Here is an 18137-nt window from a genome sequence, read left to right as displayed (position 1 = left end):
TAGCCCCAAATGACAGCTATGAGACATAATCCAACAAAACACAAGCATTTTAAAGTCCCAGTTGGTTTTGGTAGGGGAGTTAAGCGTGTGGTTAAATCTTTCCCACTGGAATCAACAAGACTTAAATGTGCTTAACCTTGCCTGGACTATGCCTATGGCGGTTGAAGCCGCTATGAGTGCCTGCTAATATAAAACATGCAGGATTAGTAGGTTAAAGCTGCAGTCCTCCGCAAATGTAAGTCCCTCTTAATTTAATAGGGCTTGCATCGGAATAAACACTGCAGAGCATTGAACACATTTGGCTTGCAAACAAGCTAAATTGGTCCATTTTAGTACTGTGTAATGGCTACACAGTGCCATTTTGTTTGTAATTTTTTTATTTTTAAAGAAAATTCAGGGTGCAGTGGAAGAGTAGCGAGGGAGGGCATGGGTCCTGCATATGACTCGCGGGCTGCATGTTGCCCACCCCTGGGTCTAGGTTTATGCTATACTGGCATGCTAACGCAGCATGTGCGGATGCCATGACCTTGTTTAAACATGACGTTGGCCCAGTGATATTCTCAGTACAGAACTTTAGGACATCCAGGGCTCCACTCAGCAGAATTAGCAGGAGGGCCCCCACCCAGAGTAGGGCTGGCTTACCACATTTTGAAGTAAATGCACACAGCCATCTAAAGAGGCAAGGCATAAGACCATGTGAAGTAAGCAAAGCAACTCCTACTCTGCGTAAATAGTGCACCCCCTGTGTTTCAAAGGTACTGGGTTGCACCTCACAGAACCAAACAGACTCTGCTTTATGAACAAACCTCTAAATTTTATTTAAACAAAGCTCCCTCCGCTGAACTCTCTTAGGCTGTGGCCTCTCTCTCCTCAGGCCAGAAGCAGTGGATGTTGCTCTGGCTGCTCCTAAGAAGCACACCCTATCCAGGCCAAATCCAGCAGTTCTTTCATATTGTTACACCCTGGAAGATCATTAAGTCCAGAGTCTAAAATTACCTGCGTATAAACCACTGTTTTCACCATATGTAACCTCACAAGGATTTGTTTGTTTGTTTGTATAATTACAAGCATCACATTTACACCAGACCAATGTCTAACAGATGTATGCAGTAAACAGATTGATACGTTCAACAATTCATTATTCAGTCGATTCTTATAGCACAATATAGTACAATGACAAGATACTGTACTTGGTGGTCAAACAAGGACAGAAAACATCCATGTTTAATGCCCTACAGAATGAGAACATGGACCAAAAAGTGCTGAAAAGAATAATTTGCATCCTATGCTAGAGAATGTGGTGAGCAAAAGGAAGTTTATTTTGGACTTTTTCCATGTTAAACCAGAAGTGCCACCTCATAATTTTACTTTTTGTTGTCATTCCAATTTCGTCTGAATAGCACAAGTGGATTCATTATGATTGATGGTCACATGTGTAGGCAAATTGCAATATGCTGTCTCTGCTGAAATGAGTTTTGGAATTCAGATTGCTACCTATCCTGTCATGAAACAGGAAATTAACATTTGGGGGAGAAATCATAAAATGCTATATTGGTTCAGCATTTACACTCTGTCTGAATCGCCATACCCGGGGGAAAGCAGTAATAAAGCCCTGTGAACAGAATGTAGTTTTATCAAATATTTCCCTGACTGAAAAATAACTGAATGAATAACTAGCTGCCAATTCCTTTCCCCCAAATCCACCTGAGAAAGCACTTACAGTTAAGCCCTCATGTTCGTATCCATAAACCAGTGGTTTTAACAGGTCCATGGTTCACAATGCAGGTAAAAATATTTGCACAGAGAACCAGCCCCTGTGTGAAATTTTAAAATATGACACAAAAGGTGGGGGGAATCATTTCTCTCTCTCAGAGAATGGGCTCTTAGGCCAATGTTCATTCATTGCAAGCTACCCTAGGGCAGGAACAGAGCCAGCCCTACCATTAGGCAGAATGAAGCAGTTATTTCAGGTGGCAAGGTATTGGAGGACACGTGGCTCCTCAAGTAGCCTGTGGCTTTCAGGTGTGGTGGGAAATGCTGCTGTCCCATTGACAAAGGAAGGTTAAACTGCCTGCCCAGTTGATTTCTGTCCATGGAATGGGAGGTGGGTGCCATCTTTTCCTTTGCCTCATGTGGCAAAATAGCTGGGGCTGGTCCTGGGCAGGCAAATTATCATATAAATGTTTGAAAAAGAATTTATTAGTATCTAAACATTTGTATTGTATCCTAGCAAGAGTTAGTTGAAAAGAAGAACAGTTTCCATGGATATAAAAGTGTCTGTTTAAGCGAAATGACATTTTAAAATGTATCTGTTTGGATTATTTTCATCTTCGCTTATAAGTGCATTAAACAGAACTGTGGACACCTAAGTGTTGTTGTTTTTTCATTTGACTTTTACCTTACTATAAATAGCAATGGCATATCAGAAATAATAACATAAGGTCATTGACACCAGGCTACCAAGATTAGAGAACTTCTTGCCATAATTTATGCTAGTTATTTTGAGAGGCCAACATGGTATGATTAATGAAATGGCATTTTTCAGCTTTAAACATTGTCAGCATTAGTCCTATTGAAAAAGAGAGCGAGAAAGAGAGAGAGAGAGAGAGAGAGAGAGACTGACTGACTGACTACAGGGGGAGGAGGGGAAGAGAAACACCCATTTCATAAGCATCTGCTTGCATAAAGTTGATGTTATTTATTACATTTCTATACAGCCCCATAGCTGAACTGCTCTGGGCGGTTTACAAACGTTGGATTTAGCCCATAGTTTTAATAATGAAATGAGTGTTTTTCTTGCCCTCCTCCCCCTGAAGCCTCCTATTCACCCACACAAGCATCCCAAACCTGCTCCGGAGAGGCCTGCAATCCTCGGGGGAGATGTGGGAGGCTGCAAGGAGGATAGGGAATTCAATCCGCCAGTGGTGTCCATCCCATTGGCAGAGGGACACCACTGGATTCAACCATATCTGTCTGTTGTGGTTGTCCCAACACAAACAGAAAAGGAGAAAATATTCTTGTAAACCGCACAGCTACAAAACCGCAAACGATGCATGATGAGACAGCAATAAAATGCTGGTGTGATGGAGCCCATTGTCAAAAGAACATACAGTAAGAACATAAGAAACACAGCACTCTATTCATGCAGTGGCCAAACAGCTGTTGTTCAGGAACCCACAAGCAGGACACCGGTGTAACAGCATCCTCCCACCCATGTTCTCCAGCATCTGGTGTATATAAGCTTACTGCCTCTGATACTGGAGGTAGCGCATAGCCATCAGGCCATCAGCCTTCTTCTCCAAGAAACCCCCTTTTAAAGCCATCAAAATTGGTGGCCATCACTACATCTTGTGGTATGAATTACATAGTTTGACCATGTGCTGTGTGAAGAAGTACTTCCTTTTATCTGTCCTGAATCTCCCACCAATCAGTTGCAGAGGGTGACTGAGTTATAGTGAAGCTGATTGTCCCATTCCTTGATTGGATACACCTTGTATCCCCCCTCCAAACTATTGCTATATCCTGTAGTCTGTTCAAGAACTGTTTCTTATTTTGCTAACTAGCATTGTGATATCTGAACAAAATCTCTGTGCATTTTTGAAAATGCCGTTCTGAAGTTCTTAGTCTATCTCTCCCTTGCAAGTGCTTCACAGTTTAAGCAGGGGCCCAAAGAATGACTTGATCCTGAATCCATGATGCAGAGATAAAACAAATTTCAGCCTGGTCAGGCCCTGGGTTGTCAGTCAGGGAACTCCACATGAGCAGTTCTGAGCCTACTGAACCAAGGCAATGATGGCTATAGATGTCTCCTGAATAAGTATTCGCAATGTGGATAATGTGACTCTTCCACATAGTGTGGACTGGTTGCCGAGTTGCACATTGTTCGGTGCAGCTTTCTGGCAATGTTTATTTTCCCCTCTCTGCAGTGTGGCCAATGTGTGAAGTCATGTCATTGTTCACAGCTAAAAGGAATTTGAAACACCAGCCCAATTCCAGTCTATAAACACATTTATCTTCAGGCTGCCATCTCTCACTTGATTAAAGTGGAAAATAAAATAGAAAGACAGAGACGATATGTCTATGAACAGTTTAATTAATGGGACGGTGTCCAGTCTAATGGACAAATCACAGTGTAAATGTGATTCATTTCTAGGCACTTCCCTCTGGATGTTGTTTCGGACTTGGGTGTGGGATTTAGTTAACCGAGGAAGGGGACTGAGTGGCAAAATTCAGCAGTCGTAATCAACTCCACTGGGAATTGTCCTGGATCAATGATGGAAAGAACTGTAAGCATCTCCTGCCATCACTGTTCCAACACTTCCCTTGCAGGAAGTCTGCCTGCCTGGCTCCCTGACCATTTATTTCATAGAATCACAGAATAGTAGAGTCAGAAGGGGCCCACAAGGCCATCGAGTCCAACACCCTGCTCAGTGCAGGAATCCACCTTAAAGCATCCCTAACAGACGATTGTCTAGCTGCATCTTGAATGCCTCTAGTGTGGGAGAGCCCATGAGGTAATTGATTCCGTTGTCATACTGCTTTAACAGTCAGGAAGTTTTTCCTGATGTCCAGCTGGAATCTGGCTTCCTGTAACTTGAGCCCATTATTCTGTGTCCTGCACTCTGGGAGGATGGAGAAGAGATGCTGGCCCTTCTCTGTGTGACAACCTTTCAAGTATTTGAAGAGTGCTGTCATGTCTCCCCTCAGCCTTCTCTTCTCCAGGCTAAACATGCCCAGTTATTTCAGTATCTCCTCATAGTGCTTTGTTTCCAGACCCCAGATCACTGATCATCCTCATTGCCCTCCTCTGAACATTTCAGTGAAACTAAACTTCTAAGTAAGTGAGATTAGGGTTATAAAATAATAATACTTGAGATAACTTCTTTCATTTTCCTGTGGGACTAGGTTTACACCAATTTGAATACCTGAATACCTGAGATCAGTTTTAAACCTTTTCCCAGAATTGCTCTTTGCTCTGTCCTAAGGCTAAGGAGGGGCACTGGCAGCTAGAAGTCAGGGTTGGCCCTAGTCCAAATGGCAACCCAGATTAAGGAGCACCTTTGATGGCTTATTTATTGTGTGCACTTGGCCGTATCAAATGGAGCTGCTTCGCCTCTGCTGGTTCTGTTGTGCTTGCAGGAATGACTGCTTCATTCATTCTCTCAGTATTTTTAACAGTCTATAAATTAATGTTAACTTTGCTGTTTTAAATTTGTATTTTTAAATTTATATTTCTGCTAGGGATGTGCTCCGCTTCTAATTGGACCGGCGAATTAGAAGCGGAGCGGGGGGCTTCGCCTGCCCTTAAGGCAGAGGCGAAGAGGATTGGGGGGCCGGCGGAGCGTGGCGAAGAGGATCAAGGTGAAGGCGGATCCTTCGCCTTGATCCGGAGCTCCGCCAGAAAGGTAAGTGGGGTTTACTGGGCCCTGCCGCTGTCGCTGTCGCCCATGCGGCGACGGCGGCAGAGCCCGGTAACCCCCCTCCCCGCCCTCCTCTCCCTTACCTGCCTCCGTCCGCGGTCTGTCGGCGTCTTCAATTGAGCCCGCGGTTCAACCAGGAAGTCTGGTTGAAGACGCCGATGGACCACAGACTGAGGCAGGTAAGGCCCCCCTCCCCCTTGGTCCCTTACCGGGCTCTGCTGCCATCGCTGCACGGGAGGCAATGGCGGCAGGGCCCGGTAAACCTCCCGCCCTCCTCTCCCGGCCTTACCTGGCACCACTCCCCTTCACTGCGGAGCTCCGATTCGGAGCCAGAGCTCCGCGGCGAAGAGGAGTGGAGTATGGGCGGAGCGGAGCGGAGCGGGCCGATCCGAAATTTTTGGATCGGCCCGCAGGGTAGAGCGGGGGGTCCGTGCACACCCCTAATTTCTGCACTGCTGCTGATTTTATCCTGGTTGTGCTTTTATATTATATTTTATATCATGGTTTTATACAGTACTGTTGTTTTATACTTTGAATGGTTTCAAATTTTGTGAACCACCCAGAGAGCTTTGGCTATTGGGCGGTATAGAAATGCAATAAATAAATAAATAAATAAATAAATATTATTATATTTCTGTACTGCCCCATAGCCGAGGCTCTTTGGATGGCTCTGGGTGGTTCTCCACTTGTGCAACAGGGCTTTTGTACTTCTAAAAACAGCTCAGGAAGTGAGGAGAGATACTTATTTCTGGATTGGGATAGGCCAGTGGATTGGGATAGGCCAGTGGACTCAATGGGCAGAGTCAACCTTGGTGGCCTTTCTGGCCTTGGCTCAGTTCAAAATGTGGCTGCTGTTAAAAATGGGTCGTCAACCAGAACAGTCCATTTAGTGAGTGTTAAAGCCATCAGTATTTTACTCTTGAGGTTTTCATTGCACTTGCAGTTCACTGTGATTTATTTTCCATACCAGGAGAGCTTTCAATGTATATTTTGAGGGCAGCTAGGACTTCAACCACATTCACATAAGAGTTTCCAATCCACCATTTCTTAAAAGAATGGCCTCCCCCCCCCCACTCCCGCCCCAATCTTGTTCCCATGCAGTGCAGGCTGGTGGCTCTGATGTCAGTGGGGCGGTGAATCTGCTCCATGGTTCAGTCAGAAGGAGCACCTTGGAGACCTCCTTTAGAGTTCTGACTGGTTCTGACTGAAACCTGGGGCTTCACTCTGAAAGCGTCCCCATGTCCTGTGGCTCTTTGAACTTAGGGCCAGAGAGCGAATATTCCGCAGTTCTGTTAAAATTGACCAACAAGGCTTCACCCCTACCTTTATAACAACTTTATTTGTGTAGTACAAATCCAGATTTTATTCATTATATTGAAAACTGGGAGTTGGCCATGTGTTTTCAAAAATGCATACTTGCAACTAGCTTAGGAAGAAGTTGAAAATGCCAGCTGCAACCAGATACACAGATGTTGTGACACATCTGCAGCTTTCAGGAGGGGCTGGCATTCAACCGTCTGACTCCTGGCAAGTGATCCATGGGCAGGGCAAATTTGACACTCTCTGCATGTGATGAATTATATACTGAGGACGCAGATATCTTTGCTATGTTCTTATCTACAAATCATGTCTATAGATAGAAATTATTGGTGAACAAATATGTTACACTGGGTCTTAAGCAAGATTGCAATAGTGAACTGGATTGTCCCATTTTGTGTAATCAATGGATCGCCTCCTTAGCATTTGTCTCTGATGTGTGTATGGATCTCAGGCTGTGTCTTGTTCAGCAAAAACGTTTGTTTTATGTCTATTGGATGCCACAACATAAGAACATAAGAAGAGCCCTGCTGGATCAGACCAAGGGTCCATCTAGTCCAGCACTCTGTTCACACGCTGGCCAATCAGCCGTCGGCCAGGGATGAACAAGCAGGACATGGTGCAACAGCACCCTCCCACCCAAGTTCCTCAGCAACTGGTGTACGCAGGCTTATTGCCTCAAATACTGGAGATAGCACACAACCATCAGGGCTAGTAGCCATTGATAGCCTTTGCCTCCAGGAACTTATCCAACCCCCTTGTTGGGTTGGAGGATACTTGCAAGACACTTTCCAGTGGAGGCTGGTGGCTCCGATGTCTGTCGGGCGATGAATCCACTCTGGCTTTGTCAGGTCCCTAAAGAAGCTATCCAACATGTTTCAGCACCTTGGATGGCTACTTTAGAGTTCTGACTGGTTCTGAATGAAACCCAGAGGAAATTCACCACCCCATTGACACCGGAGCCACCAGCTTCCAATGACACTGTAATGTCTAAAATGATGTGCACATTCCTCAAATGTGCAATATATGCACCTGGCTCCATGCCAGGCCATTGAAATGCTCAATCCTTCTATACACTTGTATACACTTCTATACACATGGCTGCCCAGTGGCGCTGCATTGTTTATATGATGCAGCCACCAACTTGCAGGCACATTGGCCTTTCTCCCCCAAAACTGTGCCTTTTCGAAGTGTTGATTTACCATGACTTTTCTCATTGCTCCAATGCCACCACTGTTGTTTTCTGTCTGGCAGTGGTGGCTTCAGTTCAGGCTTTAGAAGTTGAAGTACTAGGGGTGGAAGCTGGAGTAGGGTAGCCCGGGGATTCAGAGCAGGAGGCGGGCTTGACAAGCCTTGTAATGGCCACCTTGTGGTGTAAGTTGGGGATCGAAAGTAAGGGCAATTCCTGTTTTCTGCTTCACAGCAACGATGCTGCAGGGTTTGGGGGGGATTGGAGGCAAAGCAGATACATATAGATATAGACAAGGTTTGAGGCCAGATCCATACATGACCTTTTCAGCTGAGACACTGGTCTTTCTTTTCAGGCATAGAGGGCAACTTGTGGAAATCATCTCAAGACTTTGAAATATGGGGGGGGGGGAAGCCCCCAAAGTGCTCTGCAATGTACAAAGTCAGGCCAGTAAAAATGTTGTGCTTTATTTCTTCTTTTTGGGCTGATTTCATATTACCTTATGCAAGAGAAATTCATTGTTATTTTAAAAAATTAACCTCTCAAACTGTTTAAACTGAAAGACATTCCCTTACCATTTAATGCAGTTCTGTCATTACAGTATACTGTTTTGTTTTGGTAGAAATGAATGTAAAAAATATTAATGATATTCCTGAAGGAAGTACTATTATCCAATAATCTGTTATCCGAAATACGTTGTTCTCAAAACTTCTTGGCTGTTCATGATTTTCTAATATCAGTATAGATAGGCTTTGATCTTTGGTGAATACTGCAGCCATCCCAAAGGCTCTGGGAGGATGTAATCCAATGGAATTCTGAAGTAATGAAGTTCATGGGATCATTGAAGAGCCCAGTTGAGCAGTTGTATCAATATTCCTGAAACATTATAGCTCATCCATGCTGACAAAAGGATAATCAAGGGAGTAATCCCATATTGGTGGCTGTCTATGGTCCATCAAATATAATCATATCAGCCTGTTCCTGCTGTCCTGGGGAGTCAGTACAGCAGGGATAGGAAACCTCTGACTTTTGGGCCAAATTAGTCCCACCAGGCCTCCCTAGCTGGCTTGCAAAGACATCCAGGGAGGCCCCTCCTCTTTCCCAATTGGGAAAGAAAAAATTTCCATCAGTGCCAATGGAGGTTTCCCATGATTGATGCCAATCGAGGTTGCCCCCTCCCATTTTTTTTAGTCTTCACATGTGTGTGTGGGGGGGAGGGTGAATTTAGAGGGGAGGGAATTGGGTGGGAAGATTTAATTCCCCTCTATGCACATGCAGCATCCCCAATCTGAATTGGGCCCTTGCACATGCTTACAGTAAAGGGGGGAAAGTTAGGATCACCTACATGCTACACATTTAATGTGGCACATAGTTTAGCCATCAGATGCTAGCTAAAATGCTAACTAGCCTTTTTCTTGATATTTGATAGATTCACTTTTCTGAACATTTCAGTTGTAAACGCTCATCGTGCTGGAAGTGACAGCCAGCCAGCCAGATTAAGAGATGAATTGTAGGGATTCCACAACCATCACTGAAAATCCCTTATTCCCTTCTTGGGCTTTAAAACCCTGCTCAGGAAATCCTGAAAATCCAAGGGGGGTTATGGCTGCGTTTGAGCTTCTGACAACTTGTTCTTGTCACAGCTCTCCATCTTGGTGTGTCATGTTAGGGTCTAAGTTTGAGTGGATGAAGAAGGGATGACGCACAGGCTCCCTATGGGGAAATTGTAGGAGGAAGAGATGAGAGGGCGAACATGAAGGGGTCAGCGTTGCCTGACAAGGTGGCGCGGGAACTGGGTCACATACAAGGCCAGCGTTATAAGCCCTGTCACTGTTATCCCCTGTGCTGGAGCTTTAGAGTTTTTGTATGCATTTCAGACACATTCCCAGAACTGCCTTTGCTGCCAAAGTTGGGTTATCCACCATGACAGTAGAGTGGTACAATTTAGGACAAATATGACTAGGATGGCGAATGTGCTTCTCAATCCGGTTGTTTAGCATATGCAAAACATATGTAAATCTCCTGTCCTCATTTGTCCTCTTTTTCAGTGAAGCATTTCCTCTTTTGGGGGCAATACATCTGGATATTGTCCCTGTGTCATGCTTCAGAAGTGGATCAAGAACCCAGGCCAACTTCATGGGTTCAAGAGTCTTCCTTAAACTGTCTTCAGCTTTTTATCTAGATATCCACACATTTTGGCCTCTTGCCCCTCCAGCACTTTCTAATGTGCTTACCAGAGTATACAGTCACATCACTGTACAGAGCTCCTTCCAGACCAGGCTTAGGTTGTACCAAGGGCAGAATTGTGAATGAAGCACCTGCAGGTATGAGCTGTACATCTTTTGCAGGTCAATTCCTTTCAGAAGCAACGAGAATAGTATGTGTTGTTTTCTGAAGACAGGTTAACTGGTACGGTATTTCATTTGTCAGCTAGTACATTGATATCCTGCCTCTCTTCCTCCATGGAACACAAGGTGGGATATATGGAATTCCGAGGTGGGCCCCATTTTAGGCTGTGACTTGAGGAGAGCTCACCCAGAAAAGGTGGAGGAAGAAGGCAGAAAGCTGCTCTACCTCAGTCCGACAGGACTGAATCAAGGGAGTTAGACACGTTAAGTGTTTACACATCACACATCCTTTTAAAGTTGTTGCTCATTAAAACCCAAAGATATGAGCTTTGTCTCTTCATTGCTGGCCATGCTGGCTCTGGGTTTTGGAGGCTGTTGGGCAAAAGACTGTCACTGGGGGCCTCTCCCTCAGTGACTCTAACTTCTTTCCTGCATTGACAACCACTTCTCCTCTCCCTTACTATTGCTCCCACCTCCTTTCTTGCCAGGTAGAGAGCCAACGAGTAAATAGGTCAAACCACCAAGTTGTAGACCTGACCGCTAGACTTCTTTATTTGGGGAACGCCATTTCTTGAGGCCCAAATGTGCCAATTCATTTTCAGTGGCTATCAGAAACTGAATGGTTATTTTTAGGATGATATTCCAGAGAAAGAAAAAAGCCACTCTGACATTATAAAATAATGCAATAACTGATTTCTGGGCAGGAGCAGATTTTTCTTCATACTGTACTCTCAACAATCCCAAGTGGTCAAAATATTTTGGACTGACAAGAAGATTATTTCATAGGAGTAAAGAAACACATGAAGCAGTACCCTGCCCTAATTTATTTATAAGCATCTAACACCCCCCCCCCCCTTTGATGCAATATTTGGCATCAGACAGAAAGATTCCGAGGGTCAAACATTAATTTCTATTTTAAATAAAGGCATTAAAATTGCTCTCATGGCAACAAAGCAGCAGCTTGTGCCAATTCTGGCTCATAACAACGTTGTGTTTATGGAGATCCCATCTGTTTCGGTTGGAAACGAGAGTGACTAAATAAATCAACAGCAAAGCATTCGGCCAGTTTCAGAGTTTGAATAAAATGTAATAATATCATTGCCATCTATTTCTGCATTCAGAGAAAAATAACACATTTGGCCCAAGGCATCTGCATGGGAGTGAAATTGCATGTTAACCATTTTCTAATGCTCAGAGATGAAGGCTTGGGCTTCTATTCAGAGTCAGCTCTTTGCAGCTGTTATTATTTTTGCTATCAGGAAAGGCAGAATTCCCAGCGGCGGCTGGTGGCTCTGATTTTGATGGAGCTGTGAATCAACTCCGGGTTTCAGTCAGAACCAACCAGAATGCTAAAGTAGCTATCCAAGGTGCTTTGCCATTTCTCCCCAACTAGATTTAGCACCCTAGACAGCTCATTTAGAGTTCTGGCTGATTCTGACTGAAACCCAGAGGGGATTTACAGCTTCACTGGGGATTCCATTTTGCAAATCTTTTGCCCATGACTGTCAGAGCAATGCTCAACAAAGAGTAACAAGCTGGCCAGGTTTCTCTTGGATGATTTTGCATGAGGTATCCATGATGGAGCGTGTTCAGATGAGGGCAACCAGGATGATCAGGGGTCTGGAAACAAAGCCCTATGAGGAGAGACAGAAAGAACTGGGCATGTTTAGCCTGTAGAAGAGAAGATTGAGGGGAGACATGATAACACTCTTCAAATACTTAAAAGGTTGTCACACAGAGGAGGGCCAGGAACTCTTCTCGGTCCTCCCAGAATGCAGGACACAGAATAATGGGCTCAAGTTACAGAAAGCGAGATTCCGGCTGGGCATCAGGAAAAACGTCCTGACTGTTAGAGCAGTACGACAACGGAATCAATTACCTCATGGGCTCTCCCACACTATAGGCATTCAAGAGGCAGCTGGACAACCATCTGTCAGATATGCTTTAGGGTGGATCCCTGCACTGAGCAGGGGGGGTTGGACTCGATGGCCTTAGAGCCCCTTCCAATTCTACTATTCTATGATTCTATGGCAGCTTGGTGGGGTGGGGGTGGAGAAAACTCCACCAGGTAACTCCTATTAGATTTTAGTAGAAATCAGCGTAAAAGGCTTCCATGAGAAGCAGAAGGGACAATGTGCCCGCCCAGCCCTCGTCTAGAGCACATATGTTTTCAGATGTGCTCACAAAGCACTGTGCATCCCTTGTCATGCATGGACCCCTTTTCCCTATTGAAGTGAATGGGGATGTTTTGCCAGAGAGGAGGCAGGTATCTGAAACACTACTTTGGCTGCAGCCTCAAGCACACTCATTGGGCATACATCATGCCAAAGCAGTTGGCTTTGTTTCCAAGGCCTCATCTTGACGTTGGCACAGGGAGCCCCCAGACCTCCCGCATTTGTGCTCCTTTGCATCATCCACATGCAAAGGAGTGTGAGTGCAGGGATTTACAAGTGAGGAGGAGCACCCATGCCTGGGGCCCATGCCTCCTCGCAACCCCATTTTGTTTTGTTTTTGTTTGCTTTGGAGGAGGCGCGGGCGCCTGGTGCCTGGGACGCCCGTTCTTCCACACACACACACACACACACACACACACACAGAGAGAGAGAGAGACAGAGAGACTTAGCTAACTTTGAGCATTATCAGATGAGCATTTTAAGTTCCAACACACCTGAACTTTTGTCCTTGCATTATCCCCCTCCAAACACTTAGTGTTTGAAAGCCTTACATTTCATTCATCTTCACACCTCTTCTCAGAATCACTGTTTCCCCCCACCCTGCAGATTTTATTTGTACCTCCCCTTACAAACTATTGGTTGTTTGCAGGGAGACCTCGCCCTGGCATGCCCCCTCCCTTTCATCAGCAATGCCACCCGCCCTCAGAACATTGGATTGAGTATGATGGGGACAAAAATACATGTAGAGGGTCGAGTGCATTGCTGGAAAAACCATTCCTTCCCTGCACAGGGAAATTTCGCAAAGGTGGGGGGGGGGAAGAGATGAGATCAGAGCAGGACATGGATGGTGTCATCGGAGTCCTTTGTATGCAACACACTGTGACAGCGGGCCATAATAATGCTGGTGTGATGGGGCTCTTTATCACACACTCATTACTTGCCACTCATGAATCTTTGCAGGTCCTTTTCACAATGCCATCCACCTCCTGCATGCCTCCCACTCCCTATGCTCATTTTCCCATCACAAAAAAGGACCCAGAAAAACCTATTCTTTTGGCAAACTTGCTGCCATTTCCTGCTGTGTGCAGAAGAAGCAGCGCGATAAAAATGCCCACTGAATAGGCCACGTGGTCATTGCTGCTTCCTCTTTCTTCCCCATGTGAAGAAAGAGGAAGCTGTTCATCCCTATTGTGGGACAAGAGCAGGAAGCAAAGCGACAGTAGGGAAATGTGATTCCCTCTTCAGCTAGAGGCCCTTGTCTCTCCCTCTCTCCCACTTCAACTCTGCAAACCGCATAGACAGTCTGCAAAGAACACATCCCAGATTCCCATCCCTCCCAGGTTAATTGACCATGCAGGAAACAAATAAAGTTCTTTTAATTACATCGCCAGCTCTCATCCGGAGTCACTTTCGGGCCTAAAGGGCCAGATTCCATTTAGGAGAAACTCTCAGGAACTGCATTCCAGTAGGGGGCAGGGGGCAGGCAGAAAGGTCAGAACCAAAATACCCTCCAAATACCAGCATATTTTAGCTGAAAGCTCTTATTGCCAGTAACTAAATCTCAGGAGAGGCATTTCAACTTTTTAGAATGTGTGTGTGGGGGAACACTGTGAGGAAACCACTAAACAACCAGTAGCGGGGAAAGAGTGTGCAGCCTTCTGGGGAAAGCCAAGTCAGCCAGATTGGGATGCCCAGAGGGCCAGATGTGGCCAGAGATTTTGCACCCCTGCTTTAGGCAAAGCAAGAGTGATGGATCCATTCAAAGTAATCAAGACAGGGATAACCTATGTAACTATCTATCTAGAGAGCTTCGGCTATTGGGCGGTATAGAAATGTAATAAATAAATAAATAAATAAATATCCATCCATCTATCCATCCCTATTAAGGTATTTGCCTGAATCCATCAGGGTAGAGGGATGGAGCTATGCATGCTGATCAGCCCCCCTACATCTCCGGCCCTGAACCAGCAAGGTTGAACCAGCAAGGTCTGCAAGGATGTTCTACTTATGTTCGGTCATGTTCCTGATCACAGACCCTGCCTTATCAGAGCTCTTGATCGCATGGAGCATTTCCTACAGGTATACCCATCTGGCAAAGGCAGGAAGGTGGAACGGAGTCCCACCTGGAGAACGAAAATGACTGGTTGGCCCACACATAGGGACAGGTACTCTTGTCTGAAAATAACACTTTGTTCTATATGTTCGAAAGAATGTTCAAACACAGGCCTGAAAAATGCTTGGAGTATTTCATCTCACTCAGCAAGATGGCTGTGGGTTGGCATCAAAAACAAAGCATTCCCTCCCTCCCCCTCCAGACTGAACGGATCATATTGCAAGCCATGCCAGTGACCAAAAAACAACACATGGCCCTGAAGTAATCACATGTCCATTGTACAACTGGGCATGGAGGAACGGAAGAATGTGGTCTAAAAACCATTGGCCCAGGCGCTCGTTCCTGTCCCTCAATGGCTAAGCAAACAAAATACACTGCCTTTGAAATACTTAGATGAGATTCCTCTCATTGGGATAGTCAACCAAAGATTAAATGAACTGGAGAAAGATGGAAGTAAATGCTTTTCACATTCGTGTGTGTGTGTGTGTGTAGAATCCATACATGATTGCAGCAGTTGATTCCTAAGTACCCTAAAGAACTTGTACCAGTAATGAAACTTGTGGTCCAATTATATGTTACATTAATTATGTAGCGTGCAGCTCCCCTCTTGCTTTGCTAACTGTAAAGAATGTGTGTGTTGGGTAAGGAATTTGGATGGGGACCACTACATACAAGGAGGGGAGGTTTAATCCTTCCCTACCAGCAACTTCTCTTCTGAATATCACACCCCACACCACCCCAATTCGTTTCAATTTATTGGCTCACATCCAATTGATTCCCATCTCCAGGCAATGGTTCCAGTCCTTGACAGCTGCCCTGGAATGAGATGGAAAGGAGATATAAAAGTTGGATGCTATGCACATATTGGTGACACTGAAAACTCAAGCCCTGAATGCCCTGCCCCAATAGCTTCATGTAGAGGGCTTTTTCTGCTGTGGGACCTCAGTTCTGCAATGAGCTTCCCAGAGAGGCTCGCCTGAACCCTACCTTGTACTGTTTTCGGTGCCAGGTGAAGGCCTTATTTTCACCGGTGGTTTTGTCTTTTAGTTCTGCTGTTTTAAATCTGTGATTGTATTTTCAATCTCTGCACTGCTGCTAGGTTCTATTTTGCTTTTGCTTTTATACTGTAGTTTTAAACTTTTACATTTTATTTTGTATTTTATGATGGTGTTTTTTTTGTTTGTTTAGATTGTTGTGAACCGCACAGAGAGCTCCAGCTATTGGACGGTATATAAATGTAATAAACAATTAAATAAAGGTGTTAGCATGGGAGACAAGAGAGAACCCTGACGGACACCATAGGCCAATGGCCAAGGTATTGAATGGGTGTCCCCCGGCACAACCTATGGATGGTAGCCCTCCAGAAAGTGTGTGTGAAGGGTGTGTGAAGATGCCATAACATCACACAAATCTCATCCCTGAGACCTGTGGTCTGCTAGAAGTAGAGTAAGAGGGTCTAAAGGTCATCCTCAACCTGGTGACCTCTTCCACATATTTTGAATCACAACTCCCAAGATTTCTGACTATTGGCTATGTTGGCTGGGGTTGACGAGAGCTGAAGTCCAATGCTTCTGGATGGCACCAGGTTGGGGAAGACACCTTAACCCATCATATGTTTAATTTGGCCTAGGAAGCTGCCATTTTCTGCATCGTAGCATTAAACCATCTAGCTCAGTGTTCTTTACACTGACTGGCAGGAGCTCTCCCAGGTTTTAGATAGGGGTCCTGCCCAACCCCAAGTGAAAATGTCAGGGATTGAACCAGAGGCCTTTTGCTAGACAAGCATGCACTTGACCACGGGGCTACAATCACAGCTTCCACATGTTCCTAACAAGTTAGAAAAAGATCTTAAAATATAAGAAATAAACATCAGCTCTCTCCTAGAAAAACAATGTGAAAAACTCAAATGTAACTCTGAAATCAATCCAGGTGTTTTTAATTTAGATGCACCATATATATATATATATATATATATATATATATATATATATATATATATACACACACACACACACACACACACACACACACACACACACGCACACATACACACACATACATACATACACACACATACAATTTCAAGCTGGAAGAGATGATGGTTCTGATCTTAAGAATCCAAGGAATCATAAGATTTCTCGGATCATAGAGAGGCAGGTCTGACCTTAGACATGAAGATACAGCATCAGAAGAACATAACGGTCATATTGGATCAGACCAAGGGTCCATCTAGTCCAGTATTCTGCCCACAGGACCCCCTGAGCAGGGCATGAATGCAACAGGACCCTCCTGCCCAAGTTCCCCAGCAACTGATGTACAAAGGCATACTGCCTCTGATACTGGAAGTAGCACATACCCATCAGGACTAGTAGCCATTGATAGCTTTCTCCTTCAGGATTTTGTCTACCCCCTTTTAAAGTCATTGAAATTGGTGGCCTTCACTACATCCTATGGTAACCTCATAAGTTTCCTGCATGAGGCTGCAGCTGGTTCTTTTCTGAAGTCACTGATGGATCCATAATATCCATTGACCTCCACTTCCCCCAACATGCCCCTGGAATGGGAAAAAGTTATTTATTTCCTTCCCATTTGGATGGTTCTAAACACACCACTAAAGTGCCATGAGGAAAAGTATTTTTTAAAAGGGAAAAGGAGTTTATTTGGGTGAAAGATTCAGATTTTCCAACGTAAAAGAGAGAAAACTAAAAGGTTAATGTATAGAAGCTCTTGAGTGGACCTGTGGTGGTTTGTGTGTATGGTGTGTGTGTGTGTGTGTGTGAGAGAGAGAGAGAGAGAGAGAGAGACAGAGAGACAGACAGACAGACAGACAGACAGACAGACAGACATGATGTTCTGAGTATTTCATCTTTGTTGTCATCTAGTGGCCAAAAGACAGAATCATTATTTAGCAAAAGTCTGAAGTTCTTTCTCCAAGATGGATGGCTCTCTAAATTCAGGGAAAAGGTACAACTGAGTTGACTGCATTGCATTTCTGGCTTGTCTCCACATCTTACAAAGAATTTACCCTTCCATATGAAAGTAACTTGTTTGAACAACTGTATCAAATCTCTTTTTCACTCAGTGCCTTGAAGTCTTGCAAAACTCCCATACCAGAAGTAATGTTGGCACCATCTATCCTAACTAAAATAACATTACTACCTATTCAATTAACTGGTCAAAGTCTGAATTGATGCTCAATGTAGATACTATATCTCATAGTGTATTAGTTAATGGGCTATTTTGATAGTGCCCAGATGATATTACTTAGTTGAGAATACATATTCTCAGAGACTTATCTCAAATGATCAAGCTCAATTTGAATAAGTTTATTAATGAGATTTCATGAGATTTAGACAGATGAATATTTTCAAAGTTGAGTTTGTGGGGTAAGGTAAATTTATTCAAAATGAATACTATACCTTGTTTATGCTATACATGGGATTCCTCTATTTATACCTTCAAAACCTCAATCCTCTGTTTCATAAATTTGGTGGTGGTGGGACTCCCCACCATAGCTATCCTTGAAGACTATGCAATTTACTTGGATTTTGCTTTATATCCTTGGTCCAATTTGTT

The sequence above is a fragment of the Elgaria multicarinata genome, chromosome 4, assembly GCF_023053635.1.
Source record: "Elgaria multicarinata webbii isolate HBS135686 ecotype San Diego chromosome 4, rElgMul1.1.pri, whole genome shotgun sequence".
Lineage (NCBI taxonomy): Eukaryota > Metazoa > Chordata > Lepidosauria > Squamata > Anguidae > Elgaria > Elgaria multicarinata.
The sequence above is the reverse complement of the archived record's forward strand: the minus strand, read 5'-3'. Positions refer to the sequence as shown.